Source organism: Geospiza fortis, unplaced genomic scaffold (assembly GCF_000277835.1).
Source record: "Geospiza fortis unplaced genomic scaffold, GeoFor_1.0 scaffold112, whole genome shotgun sequence".
Lineage (NCBI taxonomy): Eukaryota > Metazoa > Chordata > Aves > Passeriformes > Thraupidae > Geospiza > Geospiza fortis.
Window position 1 is genome coordinate 585,088 of NW_005054298.1, and position 24,521 is coordinate 609,608.

The 24,521-nt window shown below is 40.3% G+C and overlaps 1 protein-coding gene across 1 annotated transcript in view; it reads right to left on the reverse strand.

Moving 5' to 3' along the window:
• The window catches only part of MBD5 (methyl-CpG binding domain protein 5), a 122,889-nt gene that overhangs the window by 71,997 nt on the left and 26,371 nt on the right, over positions 1–24,521 (reverse strand). The window contains 1 exon segment of the mRNA XM_031057181.1: positions 5,367–5,464. The gene's annotated coding sequence lies outside the window, so the exon portion shown is untranslated.

The window sequence follows — 24,521 nt, forward strand, 5'->3', positions numbered from 1 at the left end:
TGCCCTGGAAAATTCACTGTGTCCTGAACAGCTTTAGTTCTGGGATTAAATAAAAAAAAGGAGATATTTTAACTTTTGGTGAGTTTTTCAACAGAAACTTGAGCTCATCTTCCCTTTCCCTAAACTCAGCTGTTTTGCCCCCACTCTCAGAGTGGCACCAATAAAGCGGGGGTGACTTGGGTCGGGTTCAGGTTGGACTCTGGGACCTTAAAGGTCTTTTCCAACCCAAATGATTCCCTGATTCTGAGATGAAACCTCCAAGAAATGCGATGAATCCTTTGAAGTGATCCAAACTTAGTATGGGAGGCTGAGCCAAAGCCAACTGTGGCAATTTCTGCCCCACCTTGGTGAGAATCTTCCCCTCTCAGGAATATTTTTCAGGAATGTGGTAAAAAATAAAAATAACCCTTTTTGTGTGCAGCTCTGGAGGATCACCACAGCTTTGGAGAGGAAGAGAGGCTCCTTTCTTCAGAAACTTGCTGTGTTTGATTTTAAAAGCATCCCTGGTTTTAATTTTCAAGCATTTCCCTGGACTGGGATCCTTCTAGGAAAAGGCCAGTTGGGAATGTCAAAAATGATGATGCTTTCCTAAAGCATTTCCACACATTTTTCACCATGATTGTGGCTCTCCAAGGATGTGAATTGACAGGAAGGGGAATAGAAAACAAAACTGAAACACCAAATGAAAAAAACAAGAATCCCTTCACAACCTTTCAGGCCACCTTCATGTAAAAAAAATAAACTTTTTTTAGGTTTTCATTAACAGATACATTTTAAATTCACTGCCCTTAGCTTCCTTTCAGTTTTTTTTTCTTTCAGACGGAAATATTGAAACAAAACTCAATGATCTGAGTTTGGTTTGGTGGTTCAATAGAAAAGAATAATTTGGTTTATCTTAAGTACTACACCATACATTCTTCTTTTAAATATAATTTATAATTAACAAATAATGACAGGAGTTCTTATTTGTTGTTTTAAACCAGTAGCCCTTTCAGCAAAAAGATGTGACTTTCACTTCACAGAAATTTCTTGTGATATTTCAGGAAAACCCAAGGATGGAGATATGTAACATTTTCTACTACCACAGACTGAAATAATCCAAACCCTCAACATTTGCTGGAGAGATCCCAAGAACCCCAAAACTTTCTGGAGGTATTCAGGTTCCTGGGGTTGTAGGAAGCCAATCTTTAGCTTTGCTAAGAAAAATTAACTATTAAAAAAATTAACTGTAACAATTTTGCTATTTTGCTATGAATGTTAAAGACAGAGGCACTACAGGATTAAGAAGTTTTGCATTACTTAAACATTTAACTTTGAAATTACAACCAAATCTCTGAGCTTGATTAATTTGGTTACAACAAAAGGAGTGTTGGGAACATTTCCTTTTGTTCAGGGTGCCTGCTGCTCCAATTTTTCAAAATGAAAAGCCTTTGTAGTTGGTTTTATTTACAATATCTGTGTAAGGAAAAATTCAAAATGCCAGCCCATAATTCAGTTTCAGAAGGAGCAGCTGGAAGAGAAAGGGGGATCATGGAAAACAAACTTCTTGCAAAAACTTGGCAGAAGTGGTACAAAAATTTCTGCTCAGGCAGAGAACAACTTATCAAATCTATTACATCTCAAATGTACTTTGAAAATTTGGCTCTCAAATGCTCCTAAAAGTTGTGATATTAAAGAGCAACATTAGCAAAATGTCTTTTTTTTCAACCCAAATCCTTAAAATAATTTCAGTAGGAAAAAAAAATTCAAATGAAGTAGGTCTCCTTTTATTAGATTTAAGAAGGTAGAATTGGTTTATACCTCACTTTAGAGAGAGCACCTTGGGATTTCACAAACCTCCAAGCCTTTCATATGGAAAGAAGAGAGAGCGAGACAGAAAATGGATTGTTCTCAGAAAAACATCAGGCCTTCAGAAAAGGGAAGTGGGCTCCTGCTTTTCATGACAATTCAGGAAAAACAGGCTGAGGAGAGAAGTGCTGGGAGGCAAGGCTGTCTCAGGATAAGCCTGGGGAGCACAGGGTGGGAGCAGGCCCTGCCCAGAGCAGGGGGAGCACAGCCAAGGCTCTGCAGGGCGATGGAATTCTGCAGCTGGCCCAGGAATGGCCCAGAGACAGCGAGGCTTGGAGCTGGGGATGGCACAGGGCACTGCCTGTGTCTGTCACTTAGAGCACAGCAGCACGTCCCTCCAGATTCCACCTGGAATTTGCCATGTTGGAAAAGATGGACAGATGCAAACCCTGCTCGTCCTCCCAGGTGTGCAGTGCTGGGAGGTTTCCCTGTTATTAATGCTGGATTTGCCCCCAAAACAAGGAAAATCTGGAGCTTCTGGAGAGAATCCAGAGGAGCCATGGAGCTGCTGAAGGGCTGGAGCCCCTCTGGAGCCAGCCTGGGAGAGCTGGGAATGTTCCCCTGGAGAAGGGAAGGCTCCAGGCAGAGCTCAGAGCCCCTGGCAGGGCCTGAAGGGCTCCAGGAGAGCTGCAGAGGGACTGGGGACAAGGCATGGAGGGACAGGAGCCAGGGAATGGCTCCCACTGCCAGAGGGCAGGGATGGATGGGACATTGGGAACTGGGAATTCTTGGCTGGGAGGGTGGTTGGGCCCTGGCACAGAGAAGCTCTGGAGTGAGTCCTGAGGAGGCCACGGAGATGCTCCAAGAACTGAAGATTCTCTCTGGAGATTAAATGCAGCAAAATAATTGATCCAAAGATCTCATTTGCTTACCCCTCCCTGCCTTCTCCCCATGGTGCCTCCCAAATCCTGATGCTGGACCAGAGCAGCACATGGAATTGTGGATGATGTCTGGAGAAGGGAAGGCTCCAGGCAGAGCTCAGAGCCCCTGGCAGGGCCTGAAGGGCTCCAGGAGAGCTGCAGAGGGACTGGGGACAAGGGATGGAGGGGCAGGAGGCAGGGAATGGCTCCCACTGCCAGAGGGCAGGGATGGATGGGACATTGGGAATTGGGAATTCCTGGCTGGGCTGGGATTCCCAGAGCAGCTGTGGCTGCCTCTGGATCCCTGGAAGGTCCCAGGCCAGATTGGATGTTGGGACTTGGAGCACCCTGGGACAGAGCGAGGTGTCCAAGCCACAGAACTGGATGAATTTTAATGTCCCTTCCAACCCAAACCAGCGTGGGATTCTCCAAAACCTGTTGCTAAAAGGTGCAAGAAAGCAGAAATTGTGAATTCCATCTGCAGGGAAAGGCCTGAACACTTCTGAGGAAGGAAGGATTGAACCATTAAAGGCAGCGGATTGCTGGTTAAATTCCATTTATTTAATGGAAGGGTTTCTATAGAGGAAAATTGCAATGTTATCATATAATTAAAGATAATGCATGAGGTCTGAGTGGGTGAGGCAGGGTCAGGAAGGTTTGGGAGTATTGGACTACACAGGAATGTGGATTCCATCCAGAGAGCCCCTGCTTTAAAAATAGATCAAATGGAACAGCAGCAGTGGCTGCAATACCTGCACAGCTGTGAGCACTTTAGTGGGGGAAAAAAAATCTACAAAACACAAGTTAAGATGCTGAGAATGAGAACTAAATGTTTTCTTGGAGTTCACTGGAGCATCCTGAGGTTTATCCACATGTACATATTAAAACTTTCAGGAAATAACCAGTACAACATGAACCTTAGAGAGAAAACGACTTTCCCTGCCCTAGTTTTTCACCTAGAAAAAAAATGGTTTTTCAGAACCCAAACACACACTTTGATAATTATTCCCCCAAAACATTTGGTTTTCCAAATGGTGTTGATTCCCATTTTAGAACAAATGGAAACATGCAAAGGTCTATCCTGGAAGGGAAGAGTGACAACAACACAAATCAACCCCTCAATAAGGCAGAGGCATAAATAACCTATGCTGTCTTTTAAATGGAAAAATCTTCCTTGTGAGGGTCAAAAAAATCCCCAAACTAAGGGAAAATGAAAAGGGAAGAGAACTGCCTTCATTTTCTTCCTTCATTTTCAAAGACTCCATAAATGACACACTTAATTTGTGTGGGCTAACACAGCACTTCCAAGAATTCTCTATTGATACTGCTTCAAAATAGAGATTATATATGTGTATATATTATACATGTATAGAAAGGTCTGTATTCTAAAGCTCTGCAGAATGAGCCCTTTCCCAGCAGATCCTGATTTGACTAAAAGGAGAAAATTAATTACAAACACTGAGCAAACTTGGTATTTAAATCAGTTTTAACTGATTTAACTGCACCAGAGCAGATTTAACTGCAACCAGATTTAACTGCACCAGAGCATCACCTGGGCCTCAGCATCCTAAGAACAGCAGAGGTTGTGTTCCTCAAATTCCCACCTCCTAAGAGGCATCCAAAGTTCAGATTTCAGAATTAAGGAGCTTATCCATGAATTTATCCCTGCCCTTATTCAAGAGCATTTTAGAGGCTTCACTTTGAGAAGCCTCAGCTCGAGTTGGTGCCTCCAGAAGTTCCAAACTGAAGCTGGAGCCTCATTTTGGACCTCTCTGCTAAAGCAAAGAAAAGCAAATATGTAAATTCCCAGTGAATTCAAGTGCCCCATTAAGAGCTCAATTATATTCTGAAATGATGTCTTAATTGGTTTGCTCATAGATGAGCTGTACTGCTAACCAAAAATCTACTGCCATAATCAGCACTAAATTTCAGATATTGCCACACATTAAATTAACAGCAGATAATGAGTGGGAAAATTAGCTCTATTTCCATAATAGAAAAAAAAAAAGTCCCATATTACCTACGGTGTTTATAGAGAGTTAGTTTCAAAATAGGAAAAAATGATCCATAAACAAAACTCTCCTGAATATCCTCACATTTCTTTGGATCATTTACTAATAATAAATAATACAAGCAGAGAAAATAAATGGCACAGGACACATCAGATTTGTGCTTTCAATATTTCATTTAAAGAAATCATACTTCTAAAATTCTATAGAAATTTTCAAGAGATTTACCACTGTTTTACCCTTTTTTTACCAAATTTTTGTATTTTTGAGCATAAGCCCCATCCTCAATTACTCTTTAGATTTTAAGGCAGTGCTGGTTCTCATCAATACCACAAAAATATTGTAACTGATCTGCAGGTCAAAACACTCGTGAGAAAAGAAAAATAAAGAAAAACATTAAGTGCAGGAAAAAAAGAGAAACTAAGGAAGGATGGATATTCCTGTAACTAAAAGGAGGAGAAGAAATTCAGCTCTTTCCATGGATATTTATTATTTTTCACTTCAGAATAAATTAAAATTATTATTACAAAAGGGGTTAAAATCTGGCAGAGCGGTCAGACTCCCAAATTTCAGCTGCTGTTCAATTTTGAAGGTCAAAACCAAACTTATTACTTTGAGATAAATGCATAATGTGGATTATTTGAGTTACCTTTGCTGTCTGAAGGGAACAGATTTCAGAGATCTTGTCTGTAAATGATATAATCTTCAACAGTGCTGCCTCCAGCGACCACCATCGTCAGCAAGGATCTGCACAACAACACCAGAGCACAAAATCAGCCAGGAGAGCTAAACACTGCTTGATTTATTGATTCAAAAGGCACAATTTCATGCAAAACGTGAATTTAGGAGCTGCTGTTAAAAATAAACAGTCCCTACATGGGAAGGGATTGGTCTGCTTGAGGAATATGATAATTATTTTGCATTAATATATTTAAAAATACACCTAACTTGGGGAATTCATTGTTATACCAAAATAACAACAGCAAGGGTCCCACGAGTTAAAATTTCAATTAAATAAGATTACAAATTAGCACTGAAATGTGACATATTATAAGCACTAATAGATTATGAAAAGTTAAACCACCTCCCTAGGCTGAAATTAAAGGTAACTTTACGACAAGGTCACTATATATGCCAGTTATGATTTTAAAAAATAAAATTACTCAACAACATAACCCCAGAGCACAATTTGTTAGTGCTGCTTTCATGTCTCAGCACTGAAGCTATGGAAAGATAAATATAAAAAATTCAATCACTAGAAAACTCATCAGGCCCAAAAGTTTTTGTCTTGTAAACAATTTTTCTCTTTTACTCAGTCAGTTCCACTTGGTTTAGACTTTCTAAGAGCATGGAGGAACCCAAGCCTAAGCAAAGGAAAAACCTCCTGAGAAAAATCACCTTTCAAACCAACTTCTGCCACAAACCAGCAAGTTATGGAATCCCTACATGGACACTCTGCTCCTTCTAGAGCTTCCAAAAATACAAAATCCTCGCAGAGGAAATAAATCCCATCAGTGTCTGGAATAAAACTGCCACCAATCTGTTCCCTCTCCTTCTCCTGCAGACCTGAGAAAGGACCTGGCTGTCCCTGCCCAGCTGAGAACGGAGGGGTCAGCCTGGGGAGAACATCCCAGACCCAAAATGAGCCAGGGAACTCCTAAAAAGCTGCTGAGCAGGCCCTGGGAGTGACCCACAGATTGGTGAGGAACTTCAGATATGGTTCAAGGTGGGGTTGAGGGGCAGGAGAGGAATGGAAAAAGGTTTTCTTCATAATTGAAGGCTCAAGGAAGACCTGGAAGTCACAAAGTTTCTGAGAAACAGGAGGTGAAAAAGATCTGGTGATGAGCTCAGCATCACTGAACAACCCAAGCCAGGACACCAAATGCTGGTGCACTGAGGTCCAAGAACGCCTGGAGGTGGCACTCAGGGCTCTGGTGACAAGGTGGAGATGGCCACAGCTTGGACTCCATGACCTTGGAGGGCTTTTCCAAGCCCAAATCCACTAAACCCAAACATTTAAACCCACACCTTGTGCAGCCAAAACCTACAACCCCTCAGAATCAGGAGTAGTTAAGGTTGGACAAAGCCTCTGAGATCACCAAGTTCAACCAGCACCACTTTCTGACAGCTCTGTTTGCTTTGGTCTCCTTTATTTGGCCTCTAACCCAGCCCTAACCCAAACCCTAAGCCTAACCCAACAAAGCCCAAGGAATAAACTGGTACAGAAGGCCAGGCAGGGCCCAACAACTGATTCCTTGAATGAGCTCAGCACAGCAGTTTGGATCAGTGGCTCCTAAGAGGAAAGCCCACCTGCAAAAAACTGGGAAATGGATTGAGAATTGGAGTGAAAAAATGGCATTTTAAAGGGAGAACACATAATATGGAGCAGCTCTGGGATGATGATGACATATTTCATTGTGCCACTTTAAACAGATTCTGTTTAAAGTCTCCAAAGTGGTTCTGAGTCTTCCCTTAAAGTGACTTTGTTCACATAATTTGGTGCTGAGGTTTTCTATCAACTGTGCTTCAAACTTCCCATTCAGTTCTTAATCCCCCCACATTTTTTTCAGTGCCATGAAAAGATCTGTATTTTATTTTTTTCCACTGACAAATAAATCATTCTCACGTTGCCTTTTGTGTTAATAGATGATATTTTCTGTTTTCTTTGTGAACTGCACAGCCACAATCCAGATATTTCAACTCTGCTCCCACTGCAGATGTTATTTCTGATCAGATTTAATCATCACTCTCAAACAGAACAACTGCAATAATTGTAAGGGTATCATTAATTTTGTTCTCAAAACCTCTAAGCCTTCTCCAAGGGCTTGGAGCATCACAGCACTGGGAAGAAATTTCTTCTGTGTTTAACCACATCTTTCAAGGGAAATCTGACGAATTTCTTGGGACTTGTTCATTTTGCTGAATGACACCCAAGAGCTTCATTTTTTCTAAATATGATTTTATGATCATCACCCTAAGACCAGGAGGAGTCACTATGACCTCATCTCCAATTAATGGGAATTTATTGATGGAATGAAATGTTTTCTGTGATTTACGGTGTTGACTCCTCTAAGACATTTGATACACAAAGACAGAAATCCACAGAATCCCGGGATGGTTTGGGTTGGAAGGGACCTCAAAGCCCATCCAGTGCCACCCCTGCCATGGTCCCACTGTCCCAGGTTGCTCCAAGCCCTGTCCAACAGATCCCTGTGGATCCTGGACTCCCTTTCCTGGTCACCACGGCCCAGGAGTGCCTGGAATTCCTCTGTGCTGCTCTTCAGGTGCTCCCCGTTCTTCTTTTTTAAATTTTTCTCTTTTTCTTCTGCTCTCCAGCACTTTATTTTGAATGTTGTTCCTCTAAATATCCCAGAGTATGAAGAGTTGGTTCTACAGGATTCTGCATCCTAGTCTGGTGCCAACCCACCAAACATATGTCTCTGCTCAAATGGAAGAAACTGTTTTGATTTCTCTTTTTTTTTTTTGAAATTTCTTCCTGGACTGGGGACAAAACATTTCTTTAGATACAACTCAGCATTTAGTACCTTCTGAGATATGAAACTTCCTATAAATTTTTGTTCATTTATTCCCATGCAACAACTTCGAAGAAGCTCAACTGTCTGAATACGTGATAAGAATTATTAAGTGTTCAAAAATTCATTACTAAATCAAAATTAATTTAGAAATTTGTGGTTGGGAGGGTGGGGAGGCCCTGGAATGGAATTCCACAAGCAGCTGGGGCTGCCCCTGGATCCCTGGAAGTGTCCCAGGCCAGGCTGGACAATGCTTGGACCAGCCTGGGATAGTGGGAGTGTCCCTGGGCATGGCAGGATGGACTGGATGAGCTTTGAGGTCCTTTCCAACTCAACCCATTCCAGGATTCCATAATAATTCTTCAATCTCATGGGTGACAAACATGCCTGAGCTTCCTAGAGATGTTTAGGAATGAAAAGAAACCCATCAGCTCAGGCAGGTGCAAAATCTCACATCATTTTCTGTTAGATAAGGGAATATTTGGGATGTACCACCACAGAAACACTCCAAAGCCTCTGCAATTTCCATCAGTTGTTGCCTCTGGGAGGTGTTTTTCTTGTTTGTGAGAAAAAAATCCTTCCAGTCACATGAAAATTATTCCACAGCAAGATAAATGCAGGCAGGAAACAGCAGAATTTTCAATGCATAACACAATATCTGCACGCACAGTTAGGAAAAGATTTCCTTTTTTTTTTTTTTTTTTTTTTTTGTAGTGGGAAATGCAAAGGAGCAGCAGATTGGAAAACACTGTAGGGATCTCTGTATTTTCACACCTGAGGGTGCAGAGCAGGAGCAGGACAGGAGCAGGAACACGCAGGAATGAGCAGGGCTGGATTCTCCCCCAAGCTCAGAACCCAGCTCAGCTCCAAAGCCACCCCTGGAGAAGAACCAGCAGGAAAACACGAGTGGTTTCCTTTTTTTATTCCACAATCACGCTGAAAAGGCCGCCTCAATCTTTCTTTGAAATTAATAGTTTGAAGTGAGAAATAGATAAAGCAGGTCAGATTGTTTTTGTCAGAGATGAGCGAGCAAGGACTGATGAGATCACACGACAGATGAGTCTACTCCAGGATTGTCCTAAGGAAGAATTCCATCCTGCTTTTCACTCTTAGTTACCACTTACTGACACCAGGAGAACAGAATTTTCTAATTACCTTTAGAAAACAAGAAGATATTTTAACTAAAAGTAGGATTTTAATTTTAATTTTACAAATTTCATAGTATTCTGGCGAAGGGCAGATTGGGGATGCTGTGCTGTACTCTGCACCTGATACTTGTCTCTATATTTCATATTTAAGTCTAACTTACATATTATATGTAAGTATTAAATGTACATAAGTATATAGAATAAAAAAATGGGTTTTCCCCATGTAAATACACAACATTCTACTACAGGCAAAATCCCAGCACTACCAAAATTTAATAGATAAATTTAAGCCTAACTCACATATTATATTTAAGTATTGTATGTACATAAGTATACAGAATAAAAAATGTCTAACTCACATATTCTATTTAATTATTATATGTACATAAGCATATAGAATAAAAAAATGGGTTTTCTCCATGTATACAGACAACAGCTATTTTATTTTTACTACAAGCAAAAATCCCAGCACTGCCAAAATTTAATAGATAAATTTAAACCTAACTCACATATTATATTTAGTTATTATATGTACATAGGTATATAGAATAAAAAAATGTCTAACTCACACATTATATTTAAGTAATATATGTACATAAATATATAGAATTAAAAATGTGTTTTCTCCATGTAAATAGAAAGCAAATATTTAATTTTTTACTACAGGCAAAATCCCAGCACTACCAAAATTTAATAGATAAATTTAATATTTAAGTCTAACTCACATATTATATGCACATAAGTATAAAGAATAAAAAAAGTCTAACTCACATATTATATTTAAGTATTATATGTACATAAATATATAGAATAAAAAAAAGTGTTTTCTCCATCTGTATAGACTTTATTTTTTACTACAGATACTTCATTTTCTACTAGAGGCAAAATCCCAGTGCTACCAAAATTTAATAGATAAATTTAAGTGTAACTCACATATTATATCTAAGTATTACATGCGTATAAGCATATAGAATTTAATATATTTTCTCCATGTATATGTATATTTAATATATTTTCTCCATGTAAATAGACAACAGATACTTCATTTTTTACTACAGGCAAAATCCCAGCACTACCAGAATTTAATATATCAATTTAATAATTAAGTCTAACGCACATATGATATGTAAGTATTATATCTACATGAGTATATAGAATAAAAAAATGTGTTTTCTCCATGTAAATAGACAACAGATACTTCATTTTTTACTACAGGCAAAATCCCAGCACTACCAGAATTTAATATATCAATTTAATAATTAAGTCTAACGCACATATGATATGTAAGTATTATATCTACATGAGTATATAGAATAAAAAAATGTGTTTTCTCCATGTATACAGACAACAGATATTTTATTTTTTACTCCAGGCAAAAATCCCAGAGCTACCAAAATTTCTGAGAACCAAAATATTTCTGGAAGAAATAAATCCCTCAGCCTTCAACAAGACACAAACTCCATTAGAAAGAAATCCCATTCATGTTTTTTACTACAGACAAAATCCCAGCGCTACCATAATTTAATATATTAATTTAAGTCTAACTCACATACTATATTTAAGCATATACATAAGTATATAGAATAAAAAAGTCTAACCCACATATTATATTTTATATGTACATAGGCATATAGAATTAAAAAAAGTGTTTTCTCCATGTATACAGACAACAGATATTTTATTTTTTACTCCAGGCAAAAATCCCAGAGCTACCAAAATTTCTGAGAACCAAAATATTTCTGGAAGAAATAAATCCCCCAGCCTTCAACAAGACACAAACTCCATTAGAAAGAAATCCCATTTATCTTTCAAACATGAATATCTCCATTTGCTTCCTTTCTGCATGACTCCTAAATGCTTTTTGAGCAGCTGATCTCCCCTTAAAGCTGAACAGGGTAAGGAGCACATGGGATGGGATGGCTGGGGGTGAAGAAGGGAGAGGAGAAGGATCCAAGGGAGCTCAGAGCCCTTCCAGGGCCTGAAGGGGCTTCAGGAGAGCTGCAGAGGGATTTGGGACAAGGGATGGAGGGACAGGAGCCAGGGAATGGATCCCACTGCCTTCAACAAGACACAAACTCCATTAGAAAGAAATCCCATTCATCTTCCAGACATGAATATCTCCATTTGCTTCCTTTCTGCATGACTCCTAAATGCTTTTTGAGCAGCTGATCTCCCCTTAAAGCTGAACAGGGTAAGGAGCACATGGGATGGGAGAGCTGGGAATGTTCCCTGGAGAAGGGAAGGCTCCAGGCAGAGCTCAGAGCCCCTGGCAGGGCCTAAAGGGGCTCCAGGAGAGCTGGAGAGGGACTGGGGACAAGGCATGGAGGGACAGGAGCCAGGGAATGGCTCCCACTTTGGGTGGGATTTTGGGAAGGAATTCCTGGACTGAGTTCACTTCCAAGACTCTTCCTTGCTCTGAGAAATGCAGAGATGGAAGAATCCCTCATTGATGGGAATTGAACAGGGAAAAGTCAGCTCAGTGCCACGCTAAGAAAATGATCATCCCCGGCAAACTAGGTCACAGGAGTGAGTAGTTTACTAAATATAAACTTTCTTTGTAGTCAGGCAACCACCGTCAGAGTAATGAGATTTACTCATATTTCACCCAAGTGCTCTCTGCACTCAGCCTCATTAAAATAACCACCAAGTGACCACTCACACGTCCCTCACCTCTCAGGGACACAGCAGCAAACTCAACAATCCCAAAATTAAAAAAAGGATTTTGGCTTTTTATAATTTCTGGGTATCAAAAAAAAAACAAACCCCTTTGCATCTCCACTGCTGCTCACCCAAACACCTCCTGTATCCAAAAATACCCTGCCAAGAGTAATTCTCCTCCCAAGTCACGTGGAGGTGACAGAGCCTAACTCCACTCCCACCAAAGCCTGGTGGCACAGTGAGTTTTAGTGACCTCCTCAAATCCCTGCTATGCTGGTGACACACTTGGAAGGGAAACACAGAATTCCTGTCAGCTCCAACCCTGCGAAGAGCCAGGCTTCTCCCAAAAATGTGAAACCCAGAAAAATGAATGGAAGGGTGAGAACACTCCCCTGTTGTTTATTTTTTTGTGTGTTTGAGGAAGGAAAGAGAATAATATTTTTGCAGCCATGCTAGTATCAGTGTGTTTATAACAGGATGTTCTTCCTCTGCTGTTTGGATGGTTCCAAAAATATTCCCCTCTGGTTTGTGGCAGTGGCTGTCACCCTGACAGCGTTTGCTGCCTCCAGGGCAGGCTGTGTCTGTAACAAATCTGCACAGGCAACTGATGCCACACTCCCATTCTGCTAAACTTAGAGCTAAAAACTGAAAGGGGATGAATTAAACAACTGTGGAGGCAAAGCTTTCGTTCCTGGATGGTTATTTCCTAGCAGGAAATGTGTTTAAAAGCTGCAATGATGGTGCAAGTTGGGCTAAAAGTTCTATTTTTGGTGGCTTTTGAGACAACTGCACACTGACATTTACTATTATAAAATAATTAATGCTCCTGTGCTTTCAGACACTGGGTACCAGCAATGATGACATGGAATCAAAACCTGAAAAGAGGACACTTCACTGCAGATAAAACACTGACATCTCTTCAGAGACTTCCTTTTAAACAGGAACAAAAATGGCAGTGTTGAGCCTCAGTTGTTTGAAGAAATATTCTTCTCCTCCAAAATGAAATTAGAAACATTCAGAAGCCCAAAATGTTGTAAATTTATGAATGTATCAGTCCGTGGTTACGCAGCCAAACAAAAAAAATGCATCTCTTCTGATACATCTCTTGGTTTATTTTCTGGCTTCTTCCAAGGACAGAAAAGGCAATCAAATGCAACAGAAAAATTGTGTTAATTGGCTGATCTTATGACAATTTCCATTCAACAGTATTTTCCTGTTCTTTTCACTGAATTATAATCATTCAGCACAAAATGCAGAGTTTCAGACCACGTTTCAAGCAGTTTCTGCCTGGTTTTGGGCACTGCCATGGCTGGGGCTGCCCTGGCTCTGCACTGCTCCCTCCTCTCCTGGATATTTTAATTTATTTTACTGCTATCAATGTTTAAACAATAAATTTTGGTGTCATTGGAAGGGTTTCCATGAAATCACAAATATCTTGTTTATTTTTAAGGAAATAAACCTGAAAGTAATTCTAGAAAAGTACTTCTCTGAAATCTGAGAGTAAGAATTAATAGGTTTCAGGGGTCTTTTCTGCACTTTAATTTCAATATTCAGTAAGAACTGTGTCTAATTTCCCAGAGCAAGAAATGTTTTTTGGTGTGTATTTTAACACCTGCAGTTTTACAAAGGATTTCTCTTTTGATGGAACTCCTGGAAACAAATTAATTCATAAGTGCCTCCAAATCCCCCAAGATTTAACAGAGGAATACTTCTTTATATATCAGGGCATGTTCAGCATCAAACTGAAATCTAGGAAAAGACTTAATGTAAAATTAAAATGTTTTTAATCCATGTATCCCACTTCTCCAGGCCTACATTCACACAGACCTATTACTCCATCTGCCTCCCCTCCATCCTCATTTTGTAAGGAACACCCACTGAATATTTAAGTTTAAAGTATGGGTCACATTTAACATTTTTTCCTTCTCCATTAACATCAGATTTATAGCACTGCCATAATTACAATGCTTTTAAAACAAGGCCGTACACAAATATCAAATTCTGATTGATTAAAATCAGGAACAAGGAATATAATCTTCCAAAACTTCATTCCTTCCTTTGGCCAAACTTAGATCAGCTGCTCTTTAGCTGATGATTTAGGAGCATCCACAAATGACATCAGGAGCACTTTAGTTACACCAATCTAATTTAATAAAAAATACCTTGAGAGATGATTGTGTTACTAACAGAAAGGAATTTATCTCCCTTCTCAGCTGCATGTGCAGCTCATACAGATCAGCCCCTGCAAATCACTCCTGGAAACTTCACAACACTCCTCCAATGCAATCATGGACTTTTTCTTAATAGCAAATTTATTTGAAGCCATGCCCATATTCCTTCCTTGTGAAATAAAGATAAAATCCTATTTCCTCACAGCTCACTGTGCTGCCTGCTGGAAAAGCAGAGGGTTTAGGCACATTAAAGAAAAAGTCTTAAGAGGTTTTTGCCCCTCTTTATTTTTTATTAAAATAAGGAAAAACATGATTCTGGGTGGACTTCATAGTTTTTTTTTTTTCCCAGCAATCTGTGCTTTCCAAAGCTCAGGAAGCCACGAGGATTCCCACTGGCACAAATCCCTGTTTAAGGCACATTCAGTCAAAGCTCTGCCTTTACTCTGCCATTCCTTCTGATATTCCTGCCCTTATCAGCTTTGTCTCCATCATTACTCTTTCCATCTTATCTTTAGTAAAAAGAAAACCTTGCAGGAGAACTGCCTGCTCCTCTGGGGGCTCAGAGAGGCACCACTAGCACTGAGACATCTCCACAACAGCTACATGGACAATTAAACCAGCAGCAGATAACAGCAGAATTCCTTCCTGCCTGCCTCAAATGAGGGTTGGAATTTTTTGGGGGGGGGGAGAAAACGACCTTGTTCATTTTTCCAGCTTTTTTCCTGGAGAGCCACAATTGTCACATCCCTGTTTGTGTCACCAGGAGGAAGCAGCAGGGCTGTGCTGGCTTCACTCCCTCAGGATCCCCATGGATCAGGGGATTTGTCTGATTTTTGCCTCTTCCCAGTTTGCCTAACTGTGGAAAAGCTGCTTGGACGAGTGCTGGGTTATGGAATTAATGGATAACACAGGCTGCTCTCCAAGAAAAGGAAATTTGCAGTGTCTGCATTGCCATAAAACATCCCAGGACAGCAAGGAGGAGTTGGAGCCCAAAGATAAAACTGTGGTTTAAATGTAAAAGTTTCTTCAAAGTTCTGCATGTTTTAAAATCTTTTAGCTTCTAATGGTTATTTGGGATAGGTAGAAGACTGGAAATACACATGTGGGAAAAAGAAAAATACAAAGGTCCAAGTAAAACAAACAACTCCCCCCAAAATCTGAACCTATTGGAGATTTTCTAGAATCCATCTAAATCATCCCTCCCAATAAAAACACAGAAAAATCTCTTTTATCTGCTCCATTTCTTTAGCCCACAGAGACACCACCACAAAAAGAGGAGGTGTGGAGAGGGAATAAATGGGCAAGAGGAAGTGGGCAGAACTCTGTCCAACAGTTTGGCTGCTGCTTGGAGAAAAAGGCAAATTATCCTTTTCAGGGAAGTGTTGCCAGTTTTAACCCCTCAGTTTAAACCACCAAAACAATTTTGATCTGCAAGGATTTTATGCCACGAGAGATAATATTAAAAGTTTTCAAGGAAAGGCATCAAAAGTTTAGCCAAGGAGTATCCATGTCAAAATAATGATATTATTCAAAACTTTCAGCTGTTTGACCCATTTAAAAGTTTAAGTTTGGGTGGTTTCTTTGCCACCCATAAATACACACCCTCTTTTTGCTCCTACAGAATGATTCTAATTCTAACCTCAAATTAATTAATTCCACTGCTGGAATTGTCATCCAGATCCTTCTCATGGTAAATAAAGCATCAGCATTTACAGGCATTAAAAACAAACTAAAAAAGCAGAACACTCCTATAAAAGCTTGATTTCTTCCCATCTTCCTCTCTTCATCTCAACCTCAGCTTAGTTTTTACTCTTATGTTTTTCAACTTATCTAAAACTAAATCCTGAACTACCCCAATCTCTCTGTTCCTACAAAGTCCCTCTGAAACGAGCGAAGGAAATTCTTTACTACAATAAAGATTTCTTCACTATAAATAGAATTCTTTACCGTGGAGAATTAAACAGCAGAATTCTTTACTCTGGAAAACCAATCCTTCCCTGGCAGGGTGGGCAGGACCTGGCACAGGGTGCCCACAGCAGCTGGGGCTGCCCCTGGATCCCTGGCAATGCCCAAGGCCAGGCTGGACAGGGCTTGGAGCAACCTGGGATAGTGGGAGGTGTCCATGGGATGAGGTGGGATTTAGGATCCCCCCCAGGACCCTGTGTGTGGGAATATTTAAAATGAGAGAGTTTTTGGGGAAAGCTGTAAAAGGTAGGCTTTAGAGATAGCAGAACTGTGATTAGAGTTAAGTAATAGACATAAGATTTGTTAACAGAAAAATTAGATAAGAAGTAGAAAAGTAAAGATGAATAGAAAACTGGTCTGTGTATTAATGTTTGTTTAGAATAACTCTTTAAATTACAGAAAAGTATGTTTAGCAAAATATGAAGAAGTTCTAAGCTTAAATATTCTAAGTTCTATCAAAATATTAAGAAATTCTAAGCTTAATAATGGAGGTTTATGTATTGTATTTTAAGGTTTACAAATCCATCACATCTTTTATATTCCTCATTCTCCCACAATTCAATCATTTTAAAATTTTAACTTAAGACCAGCGAGACTTTTTCGGACAATAACTTGTAATTGCTATCAAACATAACTTGTGCCCTTTAATCTTAACAGACTTTCACAACTTGTTGTAATATAACAACACTTAATACAAGCAAAAATACTACTGTCAATATGCTTTTGCTTTGTGTGATTGGTCAAAAAACTTTTACAGTAAGTTGTAACATTGATTTCTTTGCCTGCAGCCTGGGATGTGAGCGCTGGCATCTTCCCATTGTCATCACCACGTCATGGGAGTGATGCTAAAAAATACAACAGCTTGAGATGCATTCCTCAGCAGTCCTGACCCATCTGTGACTTGTACCCAGTCCCCCAGCCACCAAGACCTGTAGAACACCCCAGTGCCTGCAGCTGCTGCAGGTGTCCAACACCCCCAGAGCCCCACAAGCTTGGTGGAGCTCCGTGGCATCACCACAGCAAGCCCAAGGATGCTGAGGTCCACAGCCATGCCTCAAAAATGTGATGCATTCTTTTGTATACCCAGATGAGATTCTTTTACACTGGGTGGTTAAGCTGAAGGAAAGAAATAGGAAAAAAATGAAAAAGCAAACAAAACAAAACAAAACAAAAAAAAGAAAAAAGAAGGGCCTTTGTCCCAAAACAGTTTTCTCCTTGCTTTCCTTGGAAGAATCATCTAAAAAGCCAAGAGTGCTGCTGAATACTCTTCCATGAGATTTAGTCTTTATCTTCTCTTTCTCCATTTCACTCTTTATTTCCAGCTCCCCAGCCTGAGCATTTCCCTGTTATCTTCCCCTGTTTACAATGTCAGATCCACGGAGGCTTTAAACCTCGTCCTGCAATTCCCCTCTCCTCCTCTTTCCATGCCATTATTCCTTAGGAGACCAGACAAAGCACATTCAGGTGTCTTTGATAAATAAGGCAAAGCAGCATTTTAGCCCTGAAGTAGGAATCCTAAATCATGTGGCTGGAATCCCTTGGAGTGAGTGTCCATGCAGACGTGGCCATAAGTCATAAACCAGTTACATCCCTTCCAGGGCATTGCACCGAGCTCCTAAAATGGGATATTTGTGTGTCCAGCACTCACCCTGTGATCTATGAGCCTCTGGTACTGAAATAGTAAAAAAACCCAGGTATTTCCTGAAATCTCTGATTTTGGTAGCCTGTGAACAGCAAATAATGAAAGCAGGAATACACACTAAATAATCAGATATGAAAATATATATTGGATATCAGCAGGACAAAAATCTCATCTCAAAATCCTCTTCACAGAAAGTCTAAAATGTTTTTTGCTGTGTAAAGCTAATATAGAATGATATGGCTTCATAGGAAATCAACCTAGATAAATGTTTATGTGTTTGCAGATAAACCTGCCATCCAAAACCAGTGTGATGGCAAGAAATCCAATAGTTAGATGAAGAAAAAAACAATTAGCACAGAGTAAATGTAACTTTATGATCGATGAGAAACCGATCCCAGATTTGTGCATTTTCACATTCACTCCTGTTCCTGCCCTGCTCCTCACCACCAGGAGCTGAGCCTTACACCTGATTTCTTGCTGTACTAATATCATCTCAATTAACTTTCGCTAACACACAAAGGCAGGACAGAGGTGGGGCCCTGTAAACCCTGGAGTGGTCCCAGGCCAGAGTGACCCCCCTGTGCTGACCTGGGGCAGGACTCCTGCCCCACAACCTCGTGATTCCTGTATTCCATGGAAAATCTGCACCTCCTATGGGTTGGGATCACAGAATGCACCAGCTGGAAAGGAGCTCTGGAGGGCTCCAACCCAGCCTCTTGCTGCAGGGAGGTCCACCTTGATCAGGATGTTCAGGCCATTATCAATCCAGTCTCACATTCCTACAAAAACAGAGATTTTACAACTTCTCCGGAGTTTTTATGTTCCCTGTACCTAACTGGAATCTCCTTTTTCCCAAGCTGCGTCCCGTGTGTCTCCCTGAGCACCTCCAGGACACGTCTGTCCCTGCCTTCTCCACACCCTCCAGGAAGAAATGCACTTTTGTGATTGCCCCTCCCTGGATGACAAGCAGCTCTGTACCCTGAGTATCACCAAACCCACACCTCTCCTTCACATTCATCTTCCTGACAGAAAACGGGCCCCATTTGCCATGGAAATGAAACATAAACATGCAGAAAGACTGTCCATGAGGTGAACAGGGGAAGTTTAATAAATCTCCTTAAATCCAATCAACAGCTCCATTTAGACATTTCAACTGCTCCTTCCCCTACTCACAGCAACTCCACCTTAGCATGCAAACAATTTTCAGTCAAACTGCCAGCTCAGCAGGGGAAGATTTAAATCTGGATTTTCTTGTCCCATAACTTTTCATTTCTTGGTTGTCAAGGCCTGAGATATTCTGAATTGTGCCTACTGTAGGAGCAAGAGATACTGCCAACAAATCTTAACACCTCAGCAAGATTTTCCTTCTTTCTTTTGTAACATTAGGAAATATTTTTCAAAGCAAGTTGAGTCCTTTTAGGCAGCTGAGGTCACAGTGTCAGTTTGTTGTTGAGTCACTGCTTTCTGCTAGGAAAATGCACAGATTCCATGGATTTCTTAGGAATTCTATCACTTAGTATAAATAATGCTGTAATTTAATCATCATAACCTTTGGGTTTAATGTGGTTAGAAGGCAAAGCTGCTTCCTGGGTTAACTTTGTGCTACCTGGACAATTCCCCTTTTCTGCAACTCTCATTTATATTTAAAAGCTTTCATGAGATGGATAATTCTTGGAGTATTTTCTCCAGTCTAACAAGTTTCTAATGTAAGATTCTATCACAAAGATTCACTGAATTACTCCACAAGAATGGCACTGTTCCTTGCTGAATGGGAATTCCCCGTGGGAAACAAGGGAGTCTAAAATAGCTCCAAGATGGAAATCTCTCCTCTGTCTCGCTGGCTGCTCTCACCTGCCTCCTTCCACATCCCCAGCATGCACTGAACCCGCTCCAGGCTCCCTGAATAACCCACTCCAGGCTCCCTGAACCCTCCCCCAGGCTCCTTTCCCAACCTTTCCCATCAGGTATTTCCTCAGTGTCTCAAAGACAATGACTTGCCCAGAGTGGCTGTGGATTCCCCATCCCTGGAAGAGTCCAAGGCCAGGCTGGACAGGGCTTGGAGCAGCCTGGGACACAAAGCCCAACAACATGAGACAGATTGTTATCTTTAAAATTCAAAGTCTTATTCATTTATTTTTATGACTTTTCTCCCCCTCACCTCCCTCTTCAAGCTTTGCTCTGCAGCCCCAAATCCATCTCTTCCCCCTGACCAGAGTTTGGGGCTCCTGAAATTTCTTCATCCCCAAAATTAAATCACATTAATCTTCCCCTCTGTGTTCCCTCCACTGGTGTGAGTTCTCCTCATCATCCCTTATTTATGTCAATAAGAATCTTATAAACTAAAAATACAACTCCCTCATTTTAGCCTGGTAATAATTCCTCACATGAGGAACCTCTTGACCTCCTGCACCTCCAGCTCTCCTGTCCAAACTGATTTGATCTTCTGGCTTTCATCCTCTCTCACTGATCCAGCTGTGCCACAGGTGGAAAAGCTGAGATGTGCTCCATCCCTACTCCTGCACAGGCAGCATTTATTTCCTTCCATGGAATTGTGGGCAAGCTTGGATCAAACAGGCACTGGGCTCTCACTAAAACTGAGCAACAAACAGGACACAATTTGCAATCTGAATTTTACTATTGCATAAGTGTAAAGCGTAAAAAATATTCAACTCAAGTAAAATATTTGTGTGGCAAAAGTATTCTTGTGCAAAGCTTCACTCAAAGCATGATTTGAGATGGAGTCATAATCTTTAACCTCTGTGTATTTGAACCACTAAATTTTAAATTCTGGACTGTGTCCTCAGTTAAACTCCAAGAGCCTTTAAGGAAGACAAAAAAATTCCCAAAGCGCAACAGAGAAAAGTCAACACAAAGTTTAGATCCCACAGGGACTATTTTAAACTTAATATGTCCAAGATCCCTCTTTTTGGGGTTTTCTTTGCTGAAGAAGTCACGAACTGCTGCTGCATTTGGGAAAAGAAACTCCCTTTCCATGAGCATTTAAAATCAACATGAGCAGTAAACCTCAGGTAAGGTCTGGTATACTCATAGATTAGAGTCCACAAAGTCTAAAGATGACAAAGAAATTATTTCTTATAACTTTTAGGGCAATTATGGGGACTGATAATTGCATTATTTACTATTTTGAGGGATTATATATTTTAGAGATGTTTAAAATATGTGAATATGCAGATTGTAAATTTGTGCTTGAACTTGCAAATAAGAAAGCAAATAAATGGAAATAAAGACAATAGATATTTATTGGTATTATCTGGTATATCAAAAAATAGGTCAAAAATAACTGAAGTGTTGAAAAAATTGCAAAAGTGTGTTCAATGTTAAGCCTTTGGGCACAAAGTGAGCGCAGGACTCTGAATAAACAAGGAAAAATGTTACAAACAAGCAACAAAAAAGATTATCTAGCAGGGATATTGAGTTGAGAGTAGAAACTCAAATGAGTTACAAGTCTAGACAAAGTAACTACTTAGAATATTTTAAAAGGTCGAAAGATTAAAGGCAGATTCTCCGTAGGTATCTTAAAAATGGGCTGTTAATAAGAAGAAACAGTAGCAAATTGACCAAAGCAGTTCCATAAAATGCTGCAAGAACAGGTGAGGCAGGAAAGGGAATGCCAGGAAAAAGGCAAACATTCCCTAAATCCAGAGCAATCACTCATGTCACTCATCAGCTGCTAAAAAGCTGCTGGAAACTCAGAACTGTTCTTCAGGAGAACTAAAGAAATTCCAAAGCACGAGCTCCAGGGACAAAGCCCCGTGGAAAACAGCCACACACGAAGGAGCAGGAGTTTCTTTAAGGAGAACATCAAGAGATGACAACGCGCGACTTCCACTGCCCTTCCACCACCACTCCAGAAAGTTCCATCCTTGGGGTCACGCTCCATGGAAATTCCAGCAGGAGACACCCAAAAGGATGCAGCAGAGCCCCAGGAATGGCTCATGGGACAGGAGGAATTTGATGTTGTGGAGATCCTTCCACCGGGGACCCTCTGATGACACAAACGCATCGGGGCGGCCGCGATCCCACCGGAGCTACGGATTCCGCGGTTGGGATCACGTGGAGACATCGGGGGGAGCAGAGCAGGGCTGTCAGAGGAGTCAGTGAATCACAGCTCACAAAGGGAAAACCCAGCTGGGAATGGCACCTCCAGCAAGGACACTGGAGAATCTCACTCATCAACCGTTCCCAGTGTCCACATCCCAGTTCAGCCTTTTCCTGAACAAAACCATCTGAGAATTCCTGAACTAGCCAGCTTGAGACTCTGCAGCTGTTTAGAAAAATATGAAGATTTTCATTAAAAAAATAATCAGGATTAATAATAGTAATATTCAGGAAATATTCCTTATTTGCTGGTGAGTTTATGAAGGATCTATCAGGAATCTCACATGGCATCATTTGCTTGTGGAGGGAAAAATACAGGAGAGAGAAAAGGTCAATCTATAGCCTGTGCAGATGGACTTGATTTAAATTGTGCTTCATTTAAATGCAACCTCTCACACCTGCAAACATACTCATTTGTACCAGCACACTGTAACCCAACAGCAAAAATAATGTAACATAGGGAATTACTTTGTGTCTAAAGAGTATTGAATTACAGAATTCAAAAATTAATCTAAAAATGCTTTAGTTGACCAAGAATTCTTGACTTTAGCCAATGAAAAATTTAATGAAATTAACTTAGATTTCTTCTAAGTAAATATTTGAAATTTGGCAATCTATATGTGATTGGCAAAACCTTATTTCCATCCTGCAGGAATTCTTTTCAAAAGGTATTGAGAAACGGTGTCAATTTTCAGGATGCTGCCCTGGACATTCTCTGCTCTGCACCACCACACCTTCAATTCCACGAACACAATACTCAGTTTAACTTTCAAATACAAATGTTTGGAATACAAAAGTTGGCAGTGAAAGGGTTGGGTTTCCTTGTTTGCTTTGTGAGCTTAGGTAATTTTTGAAGTATGGACAAAGCCATGAGAACGTATTTAGATACCCAATACCTTTTCATAAAATCCCAGGATTTTTTTTGGTTGGAAAACAGCTTAAAGATCATCCAGTGCAACCACTGCCACCACTGCCCCATGTTCCCATGTGCTACATCCACATGGTTTTTAAATCTAAGGATGGGGCTGGACAACTCCTTCCATGAAGGAATTTCCTTCAATATCCAACCTAAACTTCCCCTGAACCAACTCAAGACCATTCCCTCTTGTTCCTTGGAAGGAGAGGCCAACATCCACCTTTTATGAGATTGCTCCAACATCCTCTAACATTGCCACTTTTCAAATGCCATCCTGTGTGAGGAGTTAAGGGCACATTGATTTTAGACACCAAACACTGATTCAGATCTATAAAAATGGAAATGTTTATGCAGATGCATCATGTACCGTTTATTTTGATATTAAACCATAATTAAAATCATTCAGCTCTATGAACCAGAGCAACCTTCATCAAAATCTCAAAGTTTATTTTTTATCTAGGAAAAGATGAAGCTAAAATTATCCCATCACAACACTACGGGTCAAAACTCAACCACTGTCCAGAACTCCCTGCTCCCAAATTAACATGATTGTATAGGAGGCAATGGAAGGACATGAGTGGTTCTGCCTTGGAGATGGCTGGATGAAGCCCTAGGATTTTAATCACAGATTTTTCTTCTATCACTGAGTGTTTTAATTACTTTTAACAGACAGTTGAGCAGCAGAATTGAGGTGATATCTGTAGGCTAAATCTCTCTTGGCCTGCTGAGTGCTGACTGGGCTGTCTGCCCTGAGCTGGGATGGATCCTCATCCTGTGAAGGTGTATCCCAACAGGTTGGATCAAATCATCAAGGAGTCCTGAAAAATGCCCCATTTTAATTTGCCCAAGCTTGCCGGGGAGAAGCTGGAAGAAAAATTCAAGATAAGCAGGGCCAGTGACTGCACATCATTTTTTGCACATTATTTTTGCTGCTGTTGACTTTGGGTTGCAGTGAGGAGGTAAAAACCCAACACCCATCACTCAACCTGCGCTCCACAACTACAGACCACATCACAGAAATGGGTGGGGTCTCTATATTTACCAGGGGCAAAAATTACAATAAAAACAATCTCAATGCCACAGGGGGGTGTTTTGTTCCTCTCTCCCTGTAATTTTTGTTTTATTCCATCCTATTGGTTGAGAATTTAAATAATAGAAAAAATCTGGTTTCAGACTTGAGGTCCATCTCAGACACCTGCAGCAGATACCTTAAATTGGTATTGGTCCCACAGTTGCTGCCTCCATGAAGAGCTGATGGGGTTTTTTTTAGGGAATGTTGACTTACCATCTATCCCTTAATTAGAGGGAAAAAAGCTTTCTAAATTCTGAGGGCTGTTCCAATTGTACTCAATCTAAACAGGATCCCATTTCAATTTCCCAAACTAAATTCCCACATCCCTTTTAGAGCTGCCCAATTAAAGCTGCATAGAAAGATGAGTGGCCTCAAAATGGAAGGGGAAAAAAAGCCATTTTTAATGATGCTTTATCATCAGTGATAAATAGAACTACAAAAATAACTGTTTGGGCTACACACTTAATTGTGTAACACTTTCTACTACATATTTTCACCTGCAATAGTTTGGTTTCTTAAATCAGAAAAAAAAGGGGTTTTTTCCTCAATTCAACTTGCTGACTATAATCACATAGAAGTG